The sequence below is a fragment of the Argiope bruennichi genome, chromosome 9 (genome assembly GCF_947563725.1).
Source record: "Argiope bruennichi chromosome 9, qqArgBrue1.1, whole genome shotgun sequence".
Taxonomy (NCBI): domain Eukaryota; kingdom Metazoa; phylum Arthropoda; class Arachnida; order Araneae; family Araneidae; genus Argiope; species Argiope bruennichi.
Window position 1 is genome coordinate 64,743,750 of NC_079159.1, and position 20,994 is coordinate 64,764,743.

Sequence of the window (20,994 nt, forward strand, 5' to 3'; positions counted from 1 at the left end):
TTTCGGCTTAAAACAACATTGGTATTGGATGCGCTTATAATTCGATAATTATAATCAATCAATTAATTAATTAACATAATAAATTAAGTTTTCTACATTCGTTATAATTGAATCCAACAGATTCTCTTTTGATAGTAACTGTTAATTCAACGCCGTTTGCCATGGCAAATGTGCAATGGCAAACGTGCGTAACTCTATCAATTGCTCGAGTTCAATTATACAATCCCAAGAAGCCAAAGCAACCATAATTTACCTCGGGAGGGCAGATGTATATCGAGTTGGCTAACTACACAGTCACAATGACAAGGGAATTAACAGAATGTCTGATTGGTCTAAAGCGGTGTTTGTCAGGACAGACCTTCTGAGTTTGATTATCTCTCAACAGAAATATTCAGGTAATATCAATCAAATAGAGAATCTAAAACAAACTAAATCATATGTATGGAGAAAATAATTTTATTTAATTAACATTTTGCCGATCCAAAGAATGTATTAACGGGGGATGGAGTTTGATTAAATGCCAATTGTTACATATAGAATAAATAATATATAATAAATATAGCATAATGATTTACAATAGGTAATTAAAATGAATTATTATTTAATAATACATTATATTACATTAGTGACGTATAGGGAAAAGAAAGCATCATATTCATTTTGTTGTAATTACTAATTAATAATAAAAATGGATATTAATCTTATATTCATACCATATGTCAGATCTTTAGATCTAGAGTGACTAAATTTGGAGCAAGCATATTTTAGAGAGTGAAAAAAGTGTATTTCGGTCCAATTTTTCAATTTTAATCAGAAATTTTAATTATAAAAACTAGGTGACATTTAGACATTTTTCCGTGATAATTCCAGTAAATATTACAAAAGAAAACTGACGTTTATACCATTTTAGTTTTCAAAGGTCTTTTTAATTGTAGAATTTAATTAACGGTCATTGAAAGTTTAAAAAATGTTTAATTGAAACCATTTTTATCATTTACAATAAATATTTGATCGCAGGCTATTTTTAATTTTTTTAAAATATGGAAGACGGTTTTCCTTTATTAACGTGTAATTCACAATAGAAACATTAAAGCCTTTTTCTGTGATAACTCAAAAAATTATTACAGAGCAATACTGACCTTTAACACCATTTCAGCTTTTAACGGTCTTTTTAATAATAAAAATTTATTACCAGTCGTTGAAAATTTTGAAAGAAGTTAAAATTAAAACTTTTTTTTCATTGTATTCAATAAATATTTGATTGTAAGATTTCTTTAAGTGTTAAAAGATATGAAAGAAGGTTTCTCTTTATTATGTATGTAATTCACAAGATCAAAAAGTAAAGTTAAAATTCTGTGCAAGTTAAAATATTACGTTCAAAATAGTCATTACCGTGGACTTTATAAAGGTAGTTTGAAATAAATACAGAAAATGTTAAATTATTAAAACAACGTGCTTTTAATATATGTCTCAAATTGAAGCTTAAAACTATTTTTCTAAGGAAATTTCAAACATTAAGATCTTTTTAAGAAGTTTAATTGACATAAACACAATCAATCTTCCTGGGGAATAAACTGCTCGCCAAGGGCGACCAACAACAATTGAAAAAATGTTCAGGTTTCTGAATTTTGAAAGCTATATGTGTAAAATATTCTTGCATACATTAATGAATATGTATTAATTGAGTGCCAATTAATTACGTGAAAAAATATTTTTGTATGTATTATGTTATGTATCGATTGAGAATAAAATTCTATAAGTGAAACCTACTAAAATTATATACAAAAATATATTGAACAAAAAGGATCTTAAGAAAAATATTTCATTTAAAAAAATTGTAAAAGAAAATGTAAGAAAACGAGCGTAATCGTGAACTTTTATGTTCCGTGTAAATAATATTTACAAAAAGTTTCCTATTAAATTATTCAGGAATTACTTATCAAATTTTAATTCTCAAATAAAATAAGAAATATATTAAATTACGATATTTACTTCTCAATTTTATTTATATAAAATTATGTTACTAAATTAGTTACACATTTTCAAAAATAAATAAACGCCAAAGAAATATATCATCTATATCGTTACTCAGATTTTCTCTTGCAATTGTTATTACCGTAATCAACCTTTTGTAAAGGATTAAATTAAATATTATAATAATATTTTACTCGAAACCAAGCATTTTAAATGTCATTAAAACCAGAAATTAATTCTATATAATGAGAGTTCGGATATAGTTATATGTATCAGATTTCTGAGCTCTAGACCATTTGCCGATAAGTTTTGAGTAATTAAAATATCAAATAAATTGTTTTGAGCTTATTTATAATGTATAAGTAATAATCGGTTTATTAAATTTGTTACATTACAAAACGATATTAATTCCTTGGATGTCGCATAACTTAACTCTTTTAATTTATATAAGTAATTTTTAAGATACTTGTTGTAGAATAATTCACTAGTACAAAACACATTGTTCCTGTTTAAAGTATTCTAGAGAAAATAATAAATGGATATAAGAAACCAAATCTCGGTAGAATGCTTTTCGAAACCAGCAAACAGAGTGCCTCAAGAGAAAGAAGAAGACCTTTAGAAACGATTTAAAAGGTTTTGTGCGTCATATGCTTATTATTTAATGAAAAAAAGAAAGCTGTTTCAATAATTAACGGTTTCGATGTTCATATTAATTAATTGGATGACATCTTACGTCTCGGAATATGCTACCTTGCCAATTCAATTAATAATATTAATTGAATATATGTTTGCAGAATAATGTTGAACATATGTATGATAGAATAATATGTTGTAGATTATGTTTAGTTTTGGAATTCAGTTATACTATCATTGAAAGATTTAATTTTAGCTAATAAGTTTGAGAAATTATAATTCCATGACAATACTATGTGATTAATTGATAAGCATTAATTGTAACAGTTTAAAAAGGTTTCGGTTCTCATTCTGTTGCATATGATTCTAGTGACAATATGACCTTCGCCTTGAGCTTTCTCCTATTCGGAGGACATATATATATATATAAAGATATAACCAATATAAAATGAGTTAAGAAATATGTTCTAACGTAAGTATTTTGTCAGCTTTGCTTCACTCAAAGATTCACCTTCATTAATGATTGTAGTAAAATGAAATGGTCAGTGAAGGTGCATCTTTGAGTGAAGCAAAGCTGACAAAATACTTACATTAGCACATATTTCATAACATCACTATTACGATATTTTCACGTTATTGTACAATAATTGGAATACTGGATAGCAGAATGAAAATATTGTACACCTTCTACCAATAAGGAAGTAACGCTATATCATACCTAACTAAATCAATATGTTGCACAATATTGCAAGATATTACTACATTTATTATTTAACAAAACTACGCACCATTGCGAATAGTGTTTAATATCAGACAGTGCTATACAATGCACGTATGCTACTGGGGTGCATAAATTCTTCTTTACAGGCCCAGTACACAATACTCGGATTTTTATCTCTAGATTAGTGAAATCCCTAGATTTGAAGTCTCAAGCGTATCACAAAACCCATTTTATTGATACAACTTAGATTTTGCTTATAAAATTTGTAAAATGCATGGCATTCCTTTTAAAGTCTTTGACATCTTACAAGTCAGTCAAATATATATTGTTAAATGACAAAAAGAATCCATGCCTCAATGGAAAAATTCGTTTGGTGACATAAATGCAATCCCTTACATATTCATCGGTAAATTCTGATTCTACTACACATACTGCATTACTATGGCTGATTTTATTTGTATCAATCATTAATTATTTTATCTGATATACGAAAATAAATGAGATATTTATTCAACTTCAGAAAGAGATACGGAGGAATAAGCATTTGTAAAATACGCCCTATAAATTTATGCATAACATCGAAGAAACTTTCTATTCTTTTTGTTGTTATCTGGCCAGTTCAGTGATAAAAATTTACTTTTTACTATACACATTCAGAAATGAAAAAAATAAATTATAATTAAAAACAATTCAATTGTTTTCAAAAGAGAAATAATATAATTTTAATACATCATTATGCATATGATTGTTTAATGTATCAACATACAATGGGACGCAAGAACTTTTACTACTCAACATTGTTAAAAAACCTACTTTTAATTTAATTATTAATTTATCTAACGAAAAGAGAAGTTTTATTTAATATCTGAATACTTTTCTACTCGAATAAATATTATTTCCCAAATAATTCTATGCATCTGAGCTATCACCATTTTCACCATGTGAGTGAATACTACTATTTCTCGTAGAATATTTTTATACAATATATATTTTATATTATACTTGATATAATATTTTTAGAGTAACAATAGTGGTTGAATAAATATATCTTTCCATATTATTATTCACTTTTTTAGTGATGATATTAAAATGTTGTATTCACTTTAAAAAAAAATCAAGTGGAATATTATCACCGAAACTTTCACGAATATTTTCCAAGAAAGATCTTATATCCATTTCCCCGCTTAAAAATTGGATCTTGCATAATGTCGCCAATGCTTTTCATAATGTATTTTTGAGCAATTCTTATGAAATATACATTTTTTTGGTGTGATGCATTTTTACTGAATCTATCGAGCGAATATTTATTTTTGGCGCATTTTCTTCAGATTGATTGAAGCTCAAATGTGACACGAAACTACAATTGTAGTCACAAGATCACATACGGACTATCACTAAGTTAAGTCATTGAATTTACATATATGCTAAGATATAGATAGAAAGACGGACAACTTCAATTTGATATCAATCAAAATTTTAATTGCTAAATTTGTGTACCAAAATTCAGCGATTTAGTGATGCGTTTTTTATCTTCCGAGCTCACTTGTCCGTCAAGCCAAACTGCCTTTGTAATAAGACAAACTTCCTGTCTTTGAATGGAATTTGTTAAAAGCTTACTAAAAACCTGCAAATTTTGTTTAAAATCCCTATAACACATTTCATCTGTCTGGCTCAAAGCCTGTTTGAATTACCCTTTTCCCAGACTGACAAGCATAATACAAAAAAATTTCGAACTCGAATTTTTTGACGGTATCAGTATTTTCTATATATCTCGTATACAAGAAATCATTTATTTTCTGTTTTTGCATTTACAAAAGAGTGATATGAGCCAAAATTATCTTTCATGCAACAGTACGTAAGACTCAATTGATTTCCGTTTTCAGATCTACGTTCAGTTAAAATGCAGAGTTCAGTAAAATACAAGATCTTTCCTCCTCTGCTGTTAGCGCTCATATTCTGACTTAGCGCTCATATTCTGACTTAGCGCTCATATTCTGACAAAGCCAAAATTTAAAAATGAATCTACCACTCGCCCGGTGAAAATCAAATTCTGATCCTCCGACCAATTCTTTAAACCTTTATACACCACTTACTACTGTAATTCCTCCACTTACAGCATTAATTAATATATACTAGGTAGCACCCGCATGATTATAGGAATTTCAAGAAAATTTTATGGACAAAAAAAGAATCTGTGGAGTCATATATTTTCCACGTTAATGTTTGCTGGTTAAAATTCGCATTTCCGAATACTATACGGGTTCCAGAATTCTATTACTATAATTTACTTTTTCAAAATCGTTAAGCAATTTCCATGACAAAGCATTATCAATGAAATTCGTATCATAATAGGATATTAAATTTATAAACTCCACTCAAATTAAATTTCCTCGAACTCGGGAAATATCAAACAAAAAAATTCAATTAGTTTGTTAATTTATCAGATGGTGTGTGTTTTCGAAGTTTAATACCTCAATATAAAAATTATAATGCTGAATTCGCTTGTAAACAGTTTTTTCCTCATTTCACTAAAAAACTGAGATGACTAAAACCCGAAATTTCTTATACTCATTAATATTTCAGCTCTCCTAAATTAAGCAATATATAGACATTTCTAAAAATCTTATTTAAAATAAATCCCGATTCATATTTTTGCCAAAAATATACAATTTCTAATGAAATTTAATAACAAACAAAAAATACATTAACTTTAAAATACTTTTTATTTTATGTAAGTTTTTGCATTTACTATGTGAACCAAAGCTACGTTTCATAAAAATTTATACATTGTATTTTACGGTTCTCCGTATTATATTGGTTATCTTCAACTAATAAGCATAATAATAATTATTATTATCTGTTTTAAAGAACATTGAAACATCCATTTCTATTTTAAATATCTCATCATCACCAAGTTAAATAGTTTATTGGCATTCAATTGCAAAACAAGCTTTGCAATTTGAAAATCCTTATTTTAAATCACTATTTTAAAACTAATATTTACATTTTGATACCAGCGTATCATTATATCTGTGATATTTCACTGAAATAAAAATAAAACAACTTACATCTCTTACAAATATTATATCAGTTGCCTTCAATTGATAAGTTCATCAGTTTTAAAGACCGAACTAAATTCGAAAATAACTTTATTGGTTTTATAATCAAAGCATCGAAACTGCTTCTAGCAACAATTAATATCGGTCAAGGCCATCATCTACTCCATAGCAAAAAGGAAACGGACTTACCGAACGATGCTAGAGCAACAGGATGGTGTCAGCAAACGATCTTCGACCAAAGGAAATTCCTATGTGGCAAGAACAGGAGGACCGTGACTGAGTGGAATGCCAGCCAGTGCACCGTCTGCTGGCGGTCACAGTTTGCGCCGGTTTATCGGAGAACCGAAAAATCGATAACTCAGACCCAGACCTTGATTTCATTGCGTGCGTTTGCTTAAGAGCTCAGAAACTAGGTTCCTAGGACAGGCATTCTTCAAGGGGGGTGGATGGCACTTGTTTCCTGTACCATTGAATTTTATTTGGAAGAGTAATTGATTTCGACCGTAAAAAATTTAAAATAGTTAATTACATATCAAGTAGTAAAAAAATACAAATACAACAATAAATGTCGATTGAAAAGATCTTATAGTAAATGAGTCATCAAATAACCTTTTCATTTATTTCTGCTAATTTTTTTAAAAAAATAGAAAGAATTATATTTATGTTATTATATGACATATCTATTGAACCATTTGCTGAATGATATTATCATTGTATAGTTCGATTCAAATTATTTAATGTGCGATAAGAATAAAATTTTTGAAATTTATCATGGTATATTTTGCAATTGATTTTTATTTTGACGTCTGATTTCAGTGGTTAAAGTGTTATGCCAAGTGGCAAAAGTATAAAGTTTCAAAACTAGATGTAAGGAGTGAAAATCTTTAGTTAGTAATTCAAAAATTCAGTTTTTTAATATTCTATCTGATTATTAAAATAAGAATAATAAATATTGCATTGAATAATTTGATGTATTTTGAAAGAAAATGTTAAACGTATTGCGGTACTTTGATCGATGAACATCAAATGAAATTTTAATAGCGAATTTAATTTCAGATACATGTATAAATTTAAATTTTGATATTTTAACTAAGCAAAATATTGATACAGATTATTTATCTTGGACATGGGATGCACATTTAGTGCAAGAGACAGAAAAAATTATCAAATTATTCGAATATTATAATTTTATTTCGTGATAATATGTCTGCTGGAAAAAAACTATTATGTGCTACTATTATATCCCAGGATCTGAACAGCATTTTAATGCACATAACTCAGTTTTCTCATATTTGTCTCTGTATTTTCTTTAACTACGTAAGTAAAATATCTTCATATTTTAAAACATGAATGACTGCAAACCGAGTTTTTGTTCAATTTCAACTCATGTATAGCTGGATATTAGAATAAAGATTTTGGCTCTATGAAGACGACTAAACTGTTAACACTTTCAATGCTACCGACGAGATATCTCGTCTTTCAGATACTTCCAATTACAGGTTTCTGTGGGTTAAAATTTGTCCCTTATGCCTGTTTAGATAAGTTAAACTTTCTTCTACAGATATGTTTTAGAAATTTCAACCTATCTAATTTGTCATAAAAGATAAATTTTAGCGCAGAGAAACCTGTAATTGAAAGTGCCTGAAAGACGAAATATCTCGTCGGTAGCGTTGGAAGTGTTAAATAGTTACAGTAGAGTTACAGTTAATAGCTTTCAGGGCGATACATTTAATTTATGTCAGTCTGCCAATTAATATTCATGAAAATAATTGGAAGGATAATCTTCAGCAATAAATCTATTCTAATTCATGAGCCAAAATGGAATAAACGTTAATGAAGATGCTTACTACACTAATATCGAACAATCAATAATCATACCTTTTTCATCCAAGATAAACTTGTATCCTATGTAGAAGTGGTATTAAATGGAAATGTAATGTCTGATCACTTTTTATCAAACATTTGCTTTTTCTATAATTCTAAGCATTACACGTTATGTAGCTTCTTACTTGATGAAGTCATCCTATTTTCAAATATTTAAATGAGACGCAGTATAACCAAAAAACCGTACATAATAACACCCTCCATTTTATTTATTCATTTCTTTATTCTTAATTTTATGACCATTGCTTCAAAATGCCCAAGTATACCTTTGACATTTGAACAGTTTCCCAGGGTTTCTTTGTTTTTAATTTTCGACTAGTCGTCTTTAGAGGTCAACTGACTAGCCGAAAATATTGATTTTTGCCTGACTTTAATTAAATTTTTTAATACATAATTGATGATCTGATTCCCACAGAAAAGTATTTTTAATATCAACAAGCGATGGACATTAAGATTGTGTTAGCGTAATAGTCTTACGCGTCTTATATTTATAGTGTACATAAACCTTCCTAATGGAGTCAAGTTCCATAATATAACAGTACTTCTCTTACGTATATCTATTTAAATAATTTCCATTCTAACTGCAATTTGTCGTTTGCGAAAATATAATTTCACTTCCTTGATCCTTATGTAAACTGCGTATATAACACACAGAATTAATTCTTTTTTTTTTCTAGCTTACCTTAATGGAAAAAAATCAGGTGATTATTCTTTGGATGAAAAAATTCGAACAATTTGAATTTTATCAAACAAATAATTTGAATGAAATTATCAAAAAACAGGAGAACTAATATCATTAAATTAGAATAAATTGAATTAGTATATTCAAGATTTCATCTTTATTTAAAACATATTTTTTTAATTGTTTTTCAGTAGATTGTAATTATTGTTACCAATCTATTATACAATAAGCAATCAGTATTTTAGTTTATTTAATATGCAAAAAATTGATATATTGTAATGTCTCATTTTTTATAATATATTTCAGAAAATAGTTCGCATTTTAATGAAAAGAAATATCTTAATACTTATAAAAAATTTTGCAATAAACGGCATAGCATACTATGTCGTTTGCAAAATATTTAAATAAATATAAAAAATAAGATCTAAAATTTAATTACTTGTAAAAATAGTACATATTTTTTAAATAAATAAATAATATGTTAAAATTTATATTACACCTCAAAAGTTGATTCGAAATTATTTTTTTAAAATAAATTCTGAGATAAAAAATTTAAAAAAATATTAAATTAATGAAAATATTCTTGTAAGCATGGAATAATTTTTTTTAAAAAAATAGTAATAAACACTAAAAATGTTTCATAACAGTTTAAAATTTAAATATCTCAGTTCTTAAGTACATGATTATGACTAGCAGTCAAAGAAGACAATTATGATTAATTATGACATATTTAATTTTATTACAATTTTGTAAATATAATGATTCATTTTCTTTTCTTTTTCGTGAACAATTCAAAAAAGATTTCTTATAAAAGAAATTGTACAAAACAGTTTTAGATATATTTAATATTTTGATTGCACCGAGAAAAATCAATTTGTATTTTTTTATAAAAAAGGACCTCGAACAAATACATTGTAAGATGACAGCATTTATCATCTGCCCACTTTAAAATTGCAAAATTTTAACGCACAAAAACAGCATTGAACTATTATTCTATTTACATAAAATGAATACCAATTTATTCCACCATGAAAATTAAATTTAAAAGGCGAAAATATGACCCTGTTATACCGATAATTTGTTGAATGCTTTTTGTTGTCAATAATATTTTTAAAAAAACTAATGCAATATATTTATTCAATGATATTTATGCATACAATCAATTTTCCAACAAATCTATTTTTTTAACAAAATTTCAAAATCTTTTCGTTTGTGTTTACATATTTAGTAGTTCTACAACCTTCGATTTGATTTGCATACAGCTTTATAAGTGCTTAATCATTGTAGAGAAACTCGACCAATCGAAAACGGATATGCGGGTAGATTACAAACATTCGGTCGGAAGCCGGTATAAACTGATCAAAACAGATACGTGCATCAGACTTTTCCATGCCTCATATCTTAAACTTTAAACAGTATCAATAAAATATAATACAAATTTTACATAGAATAAATGAATATTTAAAAACTGCGAAATCTGTAATTTAAACAGAATTTTGAAAGGATATAGTACGCTGGCTTATAACAACGTTGAAGTTTGAGAAATGCAATTATGTGTATATTTAAATTTACAACTCATTAAACGTATTAAATGTAAGTTTTGTATACCAAATAATAATTTGCAGTTCTCTAACATTAAATTGAAAACTCCGCTTATTATGCTGTGTTGGTTTGGGGTTTTAATTAATAGAAAATGATAAAGAATGTCACATTTAACAACTTATATATATATATATATATATATATATATATTATATTATATTATATAAGCCGGTTTAAATTGGCTTATCAAGAAAAAAAAATTGCCTCGAGAGAAAAAAATATTAGAACTGGATAAATTTTGAGATGGACAGAAACCATCGCTTTTCTAATTGTTAGTGATTGCGAAATATGAAAACATGATGTTTTTCTGTCGGATTGATACCAAATTAATACTTAAAAATTAATGTTCTTGACAGAACTTGAATTATGCAATAGTAGATTTCATTTTTTTATTGTTTTTTTACCTTTCCTACTATTTAAATCTACTATTCACCTCACCACCACTCCCTTTGGCTTTTGATGTCTTATTTATTAGATTTAATAAGTGATTGTAAATAAATTTCCGTTTTTGTGAGACAGATATCATCATGTGACGATTCTAAAGTAAATTTATTACTAAATGTTAATTGTATTTGATTTTGTAAAAAGGCTGTAAAGAATAGTAAATTGTTACATATTTTGTTAGATATAGCTTGACATATATGAAGCAACGCATGTGAAATCAGAATTGCTTTAGATTATACAAGTTTATTTTTATAAATTAAGAAATGCTTCGAGTCGATGTTTTAAAGATTTAGTTACATTCCACTTTTTCGAAACACAAAACACTCCAACAACCATCCATAGAGAAATATAGAATTAATGCGCCCGAATCCAATGCAAATAGTTTATGACTAAATTATTTTTTTTTTCTCCATTACTCACCAAACGCTCCAAAATTTTCTCTTTGTCAGCAACTGCTCCTATGTATTTGACGTTGAATTTGAGCTGTCAAATCGTGAAAAATAATATATAATGCTCGAACAATATCATATCAGAAAAACTAACCTTGAAAAATATCTGTTTTTATAAAAGTTTTCTTACATAAAAATTAGTTATTTATTTAATAAGGAATTTATGTTACGCACTTTATTTGTCCTGTATGTTGTTTAAAGTACTATTAAATTTTTTTTTTTACTTTTATAACAATTTTTTTTTTTGCTGTAATATTTTTGTTTCGTTTTAATTTATGTATGTGATGTCGATAGCAAAAAAAATTTGGTGTTTCGTGTGTTGTCACAACATTTTATTTAATAAGAAAAATTAGGGAAGAAATCTATCATACCAACAGTTTAATACTATTTGAAACATTAAAGGACAAACTATTTTCATTGTTCGGTAGTGTAGAAACCAAATAATTCGATAAATTTCAAAAACGTATTATTATATATATATTATATAAACACAATTTTCCATTTTTTTTTGTTTTAAATAAACAAGAATAATGCATTATTTTTTTTCTAAGGAGTTGCAAGACGAACAAATTAAGTAAAAAATTACTCTTCAGATCTTTAATTTTCCTGAGTTCAAAAGTAAATCATAGACTTTGAGTTAAGAGTATTTCTCAGTTTATATGTAAATGAATACACATAGATAACATTTTCTGTGGAGTATCAAATCTAATAAAAATTAAATATGAAGCCTTACATCTGAAAATCTATATCAAATCTTCGATTTAATTGCTTAATATAGTGATTATCTGTTAGTTTTTACTTGTATATATGAGCGCTATAACTCAAAAGCCCAATGAGCTAGATTAATTAAACTTCATTTTTGATTTTTGAGTTAAAATTAAGAGAAGATATCAGAATTTTGATTGAATCTATCAGAATGTACTCTATATATTCGTCTGTAGGTGGATATTACAAATAAAATCTTAAAAGGCAGGACAAATGAAATTGGTTTGAGTATTTATTTTAAGAATGAAAGTGTTCATAAAATTTGGTATCAAATTGATAAGTGTGAAAAATAATTGCGTTTTCCAATCTTTTCATTTTTGCCCAATTTACGTAAACGCAAAATATGCTACATTATAGATGTGTAGATATAGAAAGTCAAGGAGCAGTGTAGGCACATTTGTTAGTTAAGAAATACCTAAAACAGCTATGAAATTCAATGATAGAATATATATAATAAGCAAGAAATGATACAATAAGCATATTATATAAAAAACAATTAAAACATTTACCGTTCATTTTTTCATAAAGTGTATCTTCCTGAAAGTTGATTATATATTGCATATCCATAATTATTTCTTTCGAATTCTTCTGGTTTTGCATTCATTGCATTAATTGCAAACAATTAATGCATTAATTGCAAAGAATTAATTCTTGTTAGGAGAATAATTTTCTACAACGTCTTAAAGTTATAGATCGAATTCCATTATAAGACGGCCCAATGTTAAAAATTCGTTTTCTCTTCCTATATAATATTTTCTATTCAGTCTTGGCAATGGACTTCTTTTTCTGTTAATTGAAAGGAAAATTTCAAAGTTAATACTAAGAGCATGAACATTTTTGAATATGAATACAATTTCAAAGAAATCTGATTTTTTTAATTTGTTTTTTATTTGTTTTATTGTCTTTGTTGCTCTTTCATTATTTTTATTATTCCGAAAGTAATGATTATTCTGTAATATTTATTCCATCTTCTTAAAGAGTATTCGTATGTTAAAGATATTTTTGATAAGAAAGCCTACTCTTGGAGCAAGATTTTTCATAAGACATGACGAGGGCACAAAAATGATCCCCATGCATTGCATAAAGCTATTCAAAAGAAATGATAATTGTACAAAAACGACAAGCATTTATTTGACAAAGTAATTCATAAGATATAACTTTTCGTCATAAATGCCGGTCATCTATGCTGTATTTATTAGATATATTGGCAATTGTTGCAAATGCATTTTTTAATATACTTTTTATCATATATAGTAAATATTTTTCTAGTCATTGATTGGTCCAATTACGACATAAAAATATCAAGTGGGAAATTCTAGTCGGCTGCTCAAATAAAATTTAAAAAAAAAAATGCATTAAGGATAGTATGATTCACAACACTTCTGTTATAGCAATTCAAAAGGCTTATCATGTTTAAAAATTTATCTGCATTATTCGGAGAGATATATTATGCTTTTTATATTACAAAATATCACATATATTCGGTAATTTTCTTTTATATAAGAATATAAAGAGTGCACATCATATGAAAAACTGTAAATAGAATGTGATGAGGGAAACAAAAAGAAGTGAAATATAACGATATAAGTTTTTCAATAGGCCTTAATTATCAAAATTTTAGCATATAAGTAGTAAAAAAATGTTTGGTATGCTTAAAAAAAAAATTAAAAATTGCCTATGCGAGCGTTTACAACTGATAAGTGTTCATACAAATTCAATTCTTGTTGGTTCACGTTGCCGTTTCTCTTTCTTGTATTTAACTATAACTTTTTCAGTGAAGCGAGAGGGGAAACTTGAGTTCTGTACTGTTAGTTTCTTTGTAGATAAATTCAAAATAGAATCTACATTTCTGTACGTAAATTTACATGGAAATGACAGTTAAATGTGTGATTCTGTATTATTAGTATCTTCGTGGGTCAACTCAAAGCATGAGGGATATTCACCCACATAGCAATGTTATGGCAAACTTAACTGAAACCGTACTTCTTCTCAGTCACAATCCAAATGTTAAAGGTATCCTTTAACAGGGATTTTTTTTTAAAATGTCAATCGATATCAATTCTGCATTAAGTTTCTAATTATTATATTTTGGAAGAAACGTATTACAATGCGAGACAGAAAGTACTTGATTTTTCATTCAAACTTATTTGATGCATTTTTATAAAAGCGAAATGGAGTCTGGAAATTAAAAAAAAAATGTATTTGGAATGCAAATATGAGTCGATTCTTTCAAAAGTATTTTCATTTCTCTGTTAGATATGGATAGAACATTAATATTTTACTCTGAAGTATAAAGTTTTATATTTAGGTATTCTCTAATAAAGAATAGTCAATCTATTGTACAGGGTGTTTATAAAGTCCCGGACCCATTTTGATGTTTAATAACTCATAAAATAATAAAGATAGATTTAAATTAATAACATAAATGGTTAAAAAGTTTCATGACCCTTGTCAATGAACTTCCACGTGTGCCCCCTTCATCGCACGGAGAATATCAAGTCGATAGTCAATTTCACGCCAGGTAGCGATAAGCATGTCGGCATCCACAGAGCCATTTGCGCACTTTATGGCGATTAACAATGCCAGAAACACGAAAGGATGCTTCATCGGAGAACATTATGCTCTTCAGAAAATCAGCAGCATCTTCTATCCTCCTTAGCATATCTGTTGCAAAGGCCATCCTCCTAGGTCTATCGTTCGGTTCCAAAACTTGAACAATTTGAACTTTGTATGCATGCAGTCTTAATTTTTTCTTAATAACCTTGTACACCGTCGAGATTGGCATATCCAATTCTGTTGCCGCTGATCTCACAGATATTCTAGGATTGTGTAAAAATGTCTCTCTGACACGCTCAACATCAAAATCACTTGTGCAAGGACGTCTGGAACTTTTCTTATCTTCGATACTTCCAATTTCTAGAAAATTCTTTTTCCACCACAAGATGCTGTTTTTGGATGGAGGATCTTTTTGGTAAATTCTTCTGAAATTTCTCTGTGCTTGCACTATCGATTTCATTTCTATGAACCACCATAAAATCTGTGCTTTCTCTTGTGGTGTATGCATTCTCCTTAATATCCGCTCGAATAAAACATCACATACAAAAGTACTACATAGAACAAACACATCAAAAGTAAACATAACATTGCAATAGTTGACAAAAACAAAAGAGAGAAAAATGCAATTAATAAGCAGACAATATTTAGAAAAGTACAGATATTTAGACTGGAAAATGAAATTATCTGAAATTAACCACACGCGCAGACGATATTTACAAAAGTAAAAATATTCAAACCTGAAAAGGAAAATATATGAGTTATTCCATCAATAAATGTCATAAGTGTGTTTATATCTTTATTATTTTATGAGTTATTAAACATCAAAATGGGTCCGGGACTTTATAAACACCCTGTATATTACATTGGTGGTAATAAGGCAGATTCTGCACATTTTGTAAATTACTTGGGAAATTAATTTTCTTTGTATTTACCATAAAAAATGCACACATCTTGTATTTTTTCACGAATTGTGTATTTTGATTACATACTGAATACATACGTAATTTTGAAGAAAAATGAATCAATATTGTATATTACATTGAAAAAAAAATGAAACGTAAAAAAATGGCAATTTTATATCCCGAAAGTATATTGCCTTATTGAATGCTGGGACCACTGCTGAAAATAGTGACAGCTCTGCAAAAATAATCCCTACAAAATATGTCTCAAAATCTCCTATGGTGCCACGTTCCATCATGAGAAGTGAGATCATCAAAGAATCCCTTAAATACAAATATGCAGAGGGAAATCGAAAACACATTTTCTTATGTTTCGACTTTTCATCTTCATTCATCGACTTTCCATCGTGATCGCTCCATTGTGGAGTTCTTCAATGCGTGGAAGTAGGATTTGAAGAGATATATTATTCGAATTGTATTGTAATGAGAACTGTATTTAGACAGTGAAAAAAAAATAGACTGTAAAAATTATAAAAAGATTAAGGTGATACCACCCTTTTTATATATGATATATACATTTTTACATCTTAAATATAAATATTGAATGCAAAAGAAAAAATTGTTTGATGACAATATCGATTTTATGCTTTTTATTTTCATATTCTGCAGTAACTTTTGAAAGTTAAATGAATTTATTTAATAAAATGAACAGTTATTGAAATATGATAATTTTGTCGTTGTACATAATTGAAATATAAATTTGTGTAATATATACAACAGTTGAAGTAATAAAGTCAGTTAGTATTAATTGTTCATACCAACCTGAATAATTAATTATAACAGGTTAAACTCAATAATTGTAACATATATGTCATTAAATGAAGTAGCTTTTAGATCCTTCTTTTAGCGAACCAGGACTTTAAATATTCAATTGAAAACCCCGATTTTAAATTTTGCATTACCTAGAGATTTACATTATAGATAAGAATTTAAATTTATCGAAAATTTTACTAAGAATTTATTGTTAAGAAGTCAATACATAACCAAAAGAAACGAATAATACAGCATTCGAACAATTTAAAGTATTTATAAGTATAGCATTAATGACCTAGTTAATTGTATTAAATTTTAATATTAAATGACATCGTAAATTGCATTAAATTTCAATATTAAATGACAATATTAATTGCATTACATTTTAATATTAAATACAGGAAATGAAGTCGGTGTAGTATAATATTTTTGCGTTAATATATTTTAAGCAAGAGTTCGGATTTTTTATTTCTAATTAATTTAAGGGAAATTCCCATTTTAGTAACTTAAGCATGAATTGCCAGGTTTGAGCATGCAACACATTGTTATAATTATAATGAAATTTAATAGAAATAGCTTAACAAATCGTCCTTTGTTCATTGATTATTGTCATAAATCATAATTTTGACATTTCATCTTAATGATCTGGCATTGCACACAAAAACTAATTGTACAGAACTCAAAATATAGTCTTTGTTAAAATATATGATTTTCTTTCAGATAGTATGGAATATACATACAATGTATTTAATTTTTGTGTTTGATGATAAAAAAATTTAATTTAAAAACGTTTCTCGAATTGATCATAATATAAAATATTGGAATTTTTTTTTGGCTGATTGATAAATTAAACTCTTTATATAGTTAAAAGATTAATCTCTTGAAGGACGCGACATTTATTCAAGCTTGAGTTTAAAGAGTTGTGAGCATTTGCGAATAAATTAAGAAGCATAAAAAAGTTAAGTAATTAGGAATTAATTGATAAATAATAAAACTGGGAACTCTGTATTTTTTCAGAATAAATGTATTTTTCTGTTATTTTAATTTAAGTAAATGAATTGAATAATCAAAGAAAAATCTTATTTAAAAAGAAAAAAATTATCTTCCTTTTGTTTCACTGCGCCATCACTGACTTTCGTCATTTTTTTTTTCCCTGAACCATTAGCACTTTTCGTTTTTTCTATCTTTTCTGTTTCCCTCTTTCTTTCTTTTTCTTTTTTTTCTTATTTTAAAATTCTTCACTGTTTAATAAATGCAGGTACACTAAGCTGCAAAACTGTCTCTGTAAAAACTGATGATTGGGAAAAAGTTACTAAATTAAATTCCATGACAGCGAGCTTAGTAATAAAAATATGAAAATATTTGAAATGATTTAATATTTATGGAAATATTACAGAATAGATTAATCCCTAAGATGAGATTAAATTCCTTTATAATCGATTTTTTTTCTGAACTACATATATGCATTGAGAAATATTTCTAAATTATGAAAAAAGATATTGTTGAATTAATCGCCTTAAGTGACCAACTGATTTACCGGGAATATTAATTATACGTGATTTCAGACAAATCGTTTATATCTAAGTTTATGTCCATGATTCTGACAAACTCTTTGATAATTAACACCATGTTATAATTCATACTTAAGTTTCATTTGTAGAAAGTGAACTTTTCTAAAGGAGAAATCCCAAAGCATCATAACGGCATTAAAAACGTAAATATTCAATTCAACAATCTTCTAAATTTCTCGATATTGTAATTTCAGCTTTTGTTTGTTTATTTGTCTGTAAACTACATAATTATTTAACAAAATCTTCTTTTTTAGCTTTCAACAATGGAAAATGTAAGCTATAAAAGATTTATCAAACACTGAAAGTCATTTGAATTTTATGACATGCAATCTATTATTAGAAATTAAGCCAGAAAATTATAAAAATTTTCAGACTATAGGAAAAGTTTACAGAACTGATAATTGGTAGAATTGAAAATACAAATCTTTAAATTTTTAGATGTTATAAAATTCGTCTTTATACGAGAGCATTTTCAGCAATTACCACGTATTAGAATGTAGTTTAATTTTTAGTTAATTAAAATTATAGTTAAAATTTCAAAAAAACTCGTTCCTGGGTGAGCATTCGTCCAAGATATCTAAGTGTCAGATTTAGTAACTTTAGTACAAACGGTTTTACCTGTACAGAGAAAACACGCAAGCACGCACGCACGCACGCACACACACACACACACACACACACACTTTCATCTATATTATTGGTAGGAAGGGCTGTTATGACTCTTTCTACAATAAATACATTTCTATTTTAGGAATGAATGTGAAACTATTTGAAATAAAATTTTTGTTAAATTTTTATTATAATTTTTAATGTAAACAAGCGATCCATAGCATTCTGGTTATTTATTTCACTCACAAACTTCGCATGCTTCTTATTTATATAAGACGTCCAGAATTTCTCAGTTAATTAAGTACATTACATAGACATGGCCGAAGAAAAGCTGCTCTCAATCTTTCCACGAATACTCCTGATTATTAGATATAAAAAGGACAATTACCATACTTTTATGTTCCATCATGCATATACCATCTTATCCTTCTGACAGAAGACATTGTCTTTCTGTAAGAGTTCATCTCCGTTTGGGAAAACAGACACCATTTGTATAGCAAATTCATTTAATCTACCACATTCATGGTATTGTCTACGACAGTCGCAAACTTCCACAACGTTGAAGGTTGCCATCAATTTACTTTCAGTAACATAGGTCCAATAGTTTTTTCCTTCCTTTTAATGAGTTCTGATCCTAACATTGATGTAATAGAGAAGAAATCAAGCGTCATTAGATCAGTCATTTCCCCACTTTCCTATAATAATTCTTATATGGCTAATGCAAGAGTATATGAAGACTACTTGCCCCGCCTATTCTCTTTGATAAGGATTGGAGCTTCTTCCGCCTACTACCCATTCAATCCATCCCCAATTCCGAAAGCATCACCTTTAGAAAAATATCGGGCAATGACGATCTACCGTTTGACGAATTCTTTTAAATATTACCCTTTATTATAAATATATTTTAAAAAGTACTCTGATTAACAACTGTGACTCCTATACAACTATTCTTAACCATTCATGCATATAATTTAAAATATTAATTTCGTTCCACTACCGTTTTTATTCTTCAGAATATGTTTAATAAACAATAAGAATAATTTAATAAAGCTTTGGTTTTAATTACCACATTGATTATAAAATAGTAAGTTATCAGGGTAAATAATAGTGTTCATGAGAAATTAACTTACATCTTAGAGCTTTAATGCTAGAATAAAAATAAAAACAATGAGAGATTATTGGAAATATTACGAATTTCTTTTTCTTTGACAATTTAGAAAATTCGGTAACCACTTTTTGCTTTTATTTAATTTCAATTCATAACTAATAGTTATTAACTATAACAGATCCTAGATGAAACAAAAAAAATTTTTGAAATTTCCTTTACTTCAGTTTTTTAGTCTTCTAAACACTTAGATGTAAGATAATATTTAATATAATAATCTAGGATAAAACTATACACTATATAATCTCGACCAGCCTAGACATGTAAGCCTTATATGAATGATAATTACAAGAATTGCAGTGGTCAGTTACAAAATAACCAATATCAGTACATGCTCCAACTCCTCACATTGAAGGTATGTCTCATCATTACAAATGCGACCACCATTACAACACTCACTAGACCAGCAATCATGAAAACAGCGAGAACCCGCTTATTTACCCGATGACTTCTCGCTCTCATAAATTAAAGGTCCTCTAAAGAAATATAATTAATTATATTCATGTATTCAGCATCACTTTTGAATAAAATTGATTATTTTCATGCATTGAAAATAACTTGCACTTTTGATTACAATCGGTTATTTTTATACATTCAGATTCACTTTTAAAACGGCATTTCGAAAAATAGATTGCATTTAAAATACAGTAAATTCATTTCATTCGCAGTAATATGAAGCGTTATATTTAGAATTTAATATAAATAAATAGTATCGTAAGAATTTTAAAGGGAATTATTTTTAACGCTATAAATATTTTAAAAATCTTCAAGAACCTATTGATTATTAGAAGAGTAGAAAATTTAATCGAATTATTTTTCTGGCTCATAAAATAAATCTCACTCAACTTTTTCAACTACAGTTTTCTAGAAGGAAAAATCATAATTTCTCAAAGAAAAGCCGCGATGCAACATTTTGCTTGCATTTGGATTATTTTCTTTTCTTCTTTTGCATTTACTAAGTAATATTATTTAAGAATAATACACTGTACATAAAAAGGAAAAATAGCACTGACTTCAAAAATATATAAAATATGTGCTCTTAAAAGATTGGACAATGTATCAAAAACAATATTTTAACTGAAGGAAATTTGAGATTTTAAAATAGCCATTCATATAAACGAAATGTTTTAGTATTATTTATTTCCAAATAGAAAGATGATTCATATTT

General features: G+C 27.4%; 1 protein-coding gene across 1 annotated transcript in view; it reads right to left on the minus strand.

Moving 5' to 3' along the window:
- LOC129984688 (uncharacterized) overlaps window positions 1-6,655 on the minus strand; it is a 128,413-nt gene extending 121,758 nt beyond the window's left edge. The window contains exon 1 of the mRNA XM_056094626.1: window positions 6,577-6,655. The gene's annotated coding sequence lies outside the window, so the exon portion shown is untranslated. The remainder of the gene's footprint in view (window positions 1-6,576) is intronic.
- Window positions 6,656-20,994: the final 14,339 nt, after the last annotated feature.